Below are 6,000 nucleotides of genomic sequence, written 5' to 3' on the forward strand. Positions count from 1 at the left end.
GTCTTTTGGTTCCATACCCACCAAGAAGTGAACCCAGTTTTTGGGTAAGAGACCGGGTTTGGTTTCTGGGCTCCCTACCTTGCTCCAGCTTACAACTCAGCCCAGCCATACTGGTGACTTGATCTCACCAGCGTGCCCTGGCCCGTGAGGCATGCAGATGGTGGAAAGCAAAATACAACAAACAGGCAACAATAAAGATCTCTTGAAGACCTACTAGTCACAGAGCACTGGGTTTAGCTCTGGATCACTGTATTCGCCTTCTCAGGCTGCCATAACAAAACACCACTGACTGGGCGGCATAAACAGAGGATATTTATTTTCTGACAATTCTGGAGGCTGGAAGTCCCGGGTCAAGGTTGTAGCTGATTCAATTTCTTTTGAGAGCTTTCTTCCTGGCTTGCAGATGGCTGCCTGATCACTGTGTGCTCACATGGCCCTTCTTTGGTGTCTGTGTGTACACACACACAGAGAGAGAGAGAGAGAGAGAAAGAGAGAGAGACTATCTTCCTCTTTTTATAAGGCCACCAATCCTATTGGGTTAGGATTCCACCCTTATGATCCTTCACTACCTCTTAAAAGCTCTATCGCCAAATACAGTCACATTGGGGGATTAGGGCTTAAACATGTGAATTTGGAGGGGAACACAATTCAGTCCATAATAGTCCCTGATGTTTGTGTTGTAGCTACCAATTAATAAGTACTTACAACATGTCAGAAACTGTTCCAAGCACTTTACACATTGGATCCTCCAAGCATATAAGGAAAATACTATTATTGGACTTCTTTTCCAGATGAGCAAACTGAAGCACCAGGAGAAATTTCTGCCCAAGGCCACATAACTAGTAAGAGGTTAAGCTGAGTTTTGAATGTAGGTATTTAGGCTCCAAAGTCCATGTTTTTAATTGTTAATTATACTCAGCTGCCTCTCAGGTTAAATGTAGATAGAGATATTTCCACTGTCTTCAAGGTAGGCTAGAAGCCTCACCATCCTCTCAACTTTGCAGGGGCACAGATAGGAGAGGGGTGGCACCTGGGCATTCCAACAGGCTGACCTGCTGCAGAAAGACACCCTGCCCACACCACCCCATAGACACACACACTCCAGACACATGGAAATGATGGATAAAATGTAACAAGAATGTGTTTAATACATTTAGAGCATGGGAGAAGAAAGAGAAATCTCTGGAATGTAAAATCCTTGAAGACAAAGACATTATTTTCTTCATTTCTGATTCTCTAGGGTTTAGAATGGTGCCTGGCACACTCAATAAATATCTGTTGAATGAAAAAAAAGATTTTAGCGGCTGGAAATTAACAGAAAACTCAAAGCCAAAGTAGTGTGCAAGAGTAAAACTGAATGGATAAAGGAGGTCCTGGAATCTGACACAAGCTTTAGGATTTGGGAGCTAGGGTTTTGATGTTCATACATCAGATGTTCATTGATCAAACCTGTGATGTTCACACATGTCAAAAGATGAAGCCACTAACCTCTGTAAGAAGGACTCCCTGTATAAGGCTGAGGAGTTGTCCCATCTGTAAAACAGAGACCAGGACATTCCAACTGGGCAACCAGTCTTGAGAAGCCACAGGAGGCTGACCTGCTCTCTCTGTAATTTGTCTACAAAACCCAAGGAAAGTGGACTGTCATGGAAAACAACACCCACCTCAGATGAGCTCACAGGTGAAAATTACAAACCACCCAGGAAATGAACCACCCCAGGGAAGTACCACAAAAGAGATAATTCCCATCCAAGAACTAGAGGCAATAGAACAATCTGAAAGAATCTTTAAAATAATTGAGTTTGAGTTTGAAAGGTTGAAAGAGGCAAAGGAAGAAATACAACGTATAAAGCAGGAACAGGATATTATGGGGAAAAGAACAAGTGAATTTAGGAAAGAACAAATAGAAATCCTACACATGAAAAGTAGATTACCTATTGGAACTATAAAAAAAAAAAAACTCAGTTAACTAAAAAGAGAATCAATGAAGTGGAAGAAATACTTCAGAATTCAGACTAGAGATGTAAGGAAGAAAACCATAAAAATCATTTAAGAGACCCAGAGACTAAAATGAGAAATACCAAATACATCAAACTAGAGTTCCAGAGAAGAGAGTAAGAAGAACACAAAATAACATTATTGAAAAAGCATGGAAATTTTTTCCATAACTAAAGATATGCGATGAAGCCTGTATCATGAGCAAAATAAGTAAAAAATAAATCCACACCCAGACCCCTCAGAATAAAATGCAGAATATCAAAGACAAAGGGTAAATATTAGAACTACATGTGTGAATAAAACCAGGCTATTGAGAAAATGGCAGTAGGTGTAGAGAGCGGGTAACTGGCCAGTCTATGCTTCGTTCTTGCCCATTCTTCACAAATTTTCATTTCAGAGGGCGAAGAGGACCCTGCTTTGACAGGGGAATCAGAGCTCTGCCTTGTCAACAGTGAGAGGTGGATAGATTAGGAGGAAGACAGTTTAATTACCATTTTATTACAGTCTCAGAAACTATCTCAAATACAGCGTTTAAAAGGACTGACTCTGAAGTGATGCCAGTCTATTATTTGTAACCCAGTTCACATTTCTCTCAACTTAAAGCCTGTTCAGTTTTGGATAGATGCCCAAGCATGTTCTTTATCAAAGGTATATTAAAGAATGAATCAATCAGTGAACAAGTTTCACTGAGCAGCATCACTTGTTTATTCCAAAAGAAAAAATTATTGATTATCTACTAAGAGTAAGATACTTTGTTAGAAATTTTAGAGTTAAGAATTATGAAAAAAAGAAAAGAAAAAAAAAGAACCATGAAGACATACAACAGGACAATGAATAATGGGTTTGAACTGGTTTAGATATGATGATCCAGGCAGAGGGTTCAGCAAGTGCAAAGGCCCTGGGGCAGGTTGGCACTTACCATGTTTGAATAACAGAAAGTATGCCAATGTTCCTGGAACACAGTGATTGAGGAGAAGGGTAGTATAAGGTCAGCAAGGGAAGCAGGAATCAGGCCATATAGAGTGGGGTTAGGAGTTTGGACTTTATTCTTAATCCAATGGGAACCCACCAGAGGATTTTATTTATTTATTTAGCCTGCGTTTGGTCTTCATTGCTGCACGCGGGCTTTCTCTAGTTTCGGGGGGAGGGGGCTACTCTTCATTGTGGTACACAGGCTTCTCACTGAGGTGGCTTCTCTTGTTGAGGAACATGGGCTCTAGGCGTGCGGGCTTCAGTAGTTGTGGCTCGCGGGCTCTAGAGTGCAGGCTCAGTGGTGGTTGTGGCGCCGGGCTTAGTTGCTCCGTGGCATGTGGGATCTTCCCGGACCACGGCTCGAACCTGTGTCCCCTGCACTGGCAGGAGGATTCTTAACCACTGCGCCACCAGGGAAGTCCCCCAACAGAAGATTTTAAGCAAAGAGACACCATGAGTTAATTTTTTTTAAATGATCACTCTGGGTGCTTAGTGGAGAATGGATTGAGGAGGGACAAAAATGAAAGAAGGAAAAGGACTTAAATTGTTCTCCCACCAACTCAAGAGAGAATTGATGACAGCTCTGACTGTAGTTAGCAACAGAGATGGAGAGAGGCAGATAGATCTGAGATATAATTCGAGGACAAAGTTTTGTTGATGCAATGGATGTAGTGAATGAGGGAAATAGAGAAAAATCAAGGACAACTTCAAGACTTTTGGCCTATCCCCTGGAAGGGTGGTGGTATGACTGTTTGAGATAGGAAAAAATGGGGAAAAACAGGGAAATCAATCATCCCATATCGGGCATGTTAATTTTGAGATACCTATTAGACCCACAAAGGGATATGCCAGGTAAGAAGTCAGACAAAGTCTGTGGTTCAGGAGAGGTCATAGAAGAGAAGGGTACTTAGAGTCGTTGGACTACAGATGCTACCAACAGCCGTGGGCTTCCAAGAGAGAACCACCTCAGCAAAGAAGGAAGTGAAAAAGAGAGAGCCCTGGTACATGCCCACATTTAAGTTCCAGAAGAGGAGGAGGAACCAGCCAAGGCAACCAGGAAGGAGTAACTTGGGAGGTAGGAGGGCAACTAGGGAGCCTCAGGGAGGCAAAAGAAAAGAACATTTGCTCATCCCAAATGGAGTGGTCAACTGTATCAGATGTGCAGAAAGTCGGTATGAGTGTAGCCTTAGTATCAGAAGCCTTGGAGTGGGTTTCAGAGAGAATGGAAGATAAAACGTGGGGACACAGAGTACAGATAATTATGTCAAGTACATATTTATTCTGCATGGGGAGTGAAGAAATGAGATGGTAGCTGAAGGGGGCTTGGAGTAAAGGGGGAGTTATCTAAGATGATAGATCAGAGATGGAAAGATGCTGATGAGGCTGGTTGAGCAGACAGGGAGGAAGTGAAGGTGCAGACTGATGCCCTTGAGTAGACAAGATGGGATGACGTCCACATGAGCAGGTGTGTGGCTCTGCTTGGACAGGGACCCATCCCCTCAGCCTTAATAGGACAGAAGGTAGAAAATACGAGCACAGAGGTAGGTAGTTAATGGTGAAATGATGAGGAAGTTCCCATCTAATCGTTTCCGTCTTCTCCACGAATTGTGAGGCTAAGTCATCAGTTGAAAGTGAAGCTGCGGGAGGAAGGTGGAGGGTTGGGTTAGTGACTGAAGAGAGAAAAAGGTAGGATATAAATATCTTAGCCGCCTGGGAATTCCCTGGTGGTGCAGTGGTTAAGACTCCACACTCTCAATGCAGGGGGCCCAGGTTCGATCCCTGATCCAGGAACCAGATCCCACATGCATGCTGCAACTAAGAGTTCACAGGCCACAACTAAGAAGCCGGTGAGCTGCAACTAAGGAGCCCACCTGCTGCAACTAAGGAGCCCATGTGCCACAGCTAAGGCCCAACGCACCCAAATAAATAAATAATTTTTTTTTTTTTTTTTAAAGAGAGAGTTCAGTTTGGGGCATGGAGAAAGCATTAAAAAAATAAATATCTTAGCAGAAAATGTGGTAGGGTTTCCAGGAGGTGTCAAGGGCCCATTTGAAATATGTGTCGCATATTTAAGATGACACTGTTAGCACAGTTGTGCAACTGCTGCAATATTCAGCTGCACAAGTGTAGTTATGTTGGAGCAGCTTTGCCCAATGAGTAAATGGAGAAAGAATGGAGACGGAGGTGTGGGGGTTCACAGGAAGTGATCAAGTTGGACCATGGAGCCCAAGGCTGGGCAAAAAGGGTGAGAAGAACATTTGGAAAATGGTGTTCAATGGACAGCGGGTCCCAGTGAGATAGAACCATTTGGAATTGAAGCATTTTAGTAAGTAGGCCAGAGGACAACACATTATTCAGAGACTGGAATCCTTAAATCCGGGATATCAAAGACTGGTTTTTTTCCCCCTAACCTCCCCTTGTGAGTAGACAGAATAGATAACAATCTGTGAAATGAGATTCCAGAATTAAGAAAGTTTTGTTGTCCTCACCTTGCCCAGAATGTATCCCCTCACTTGCTCAGAGTTGTCTAAAATCACACAGGTAGAGAGCCATTACTCCATCATCAAGGGACTTCCTATTAAAATGTAAGCCCTATGGGAAAGATGATTTATTCCAAGCCAGGCAGGGACACCTCATTCTCATCTCTCTCCATAAGTGTGTAGTGAGCTCCTCTCAGCCAAGGGGCCTGTGCGGCCAACCCACCAGGGCACAGCATGGGACAAGACCAGCACTGCTCCCAACTTTATGCAACTGAGGTCCTCGCAAACTTCATCCTCAGGTGAGAATTAATTTTTCAGATTATTTCCAGAGAACAGGTTTTTATGTGGGAAAGAGCAGACATATTGAGCACCCAAAACAGAAGGTTTGGTCCTTCAGAGTTTGCCTGGGCCTGGCATTGTTTTCCTAAAGTTACAGCATAACTGAAAGTTTTGTAAAAAAGGAATAAAAAGCAGAAATACGGATTGAAAATCTTTCAAATGCATATAACCTTAGACACAGAAATTCAACAATTTGTCAAAAGGAAATAGA

The sequence above is a fragment of the Mesoplodon bidens genome, assembly GCF_964165515.1.
Source record: "Mesoplodon bidens genome assembly, chromosome: 13".
Classification (NCBI taxonomy): domain Eukaryota; kingdom Metazoa; phylum Chordata; class Mammalia; order Artiodactyla; family Ziphiidae; genus Mesoplodon; species Mesoplodon bidens.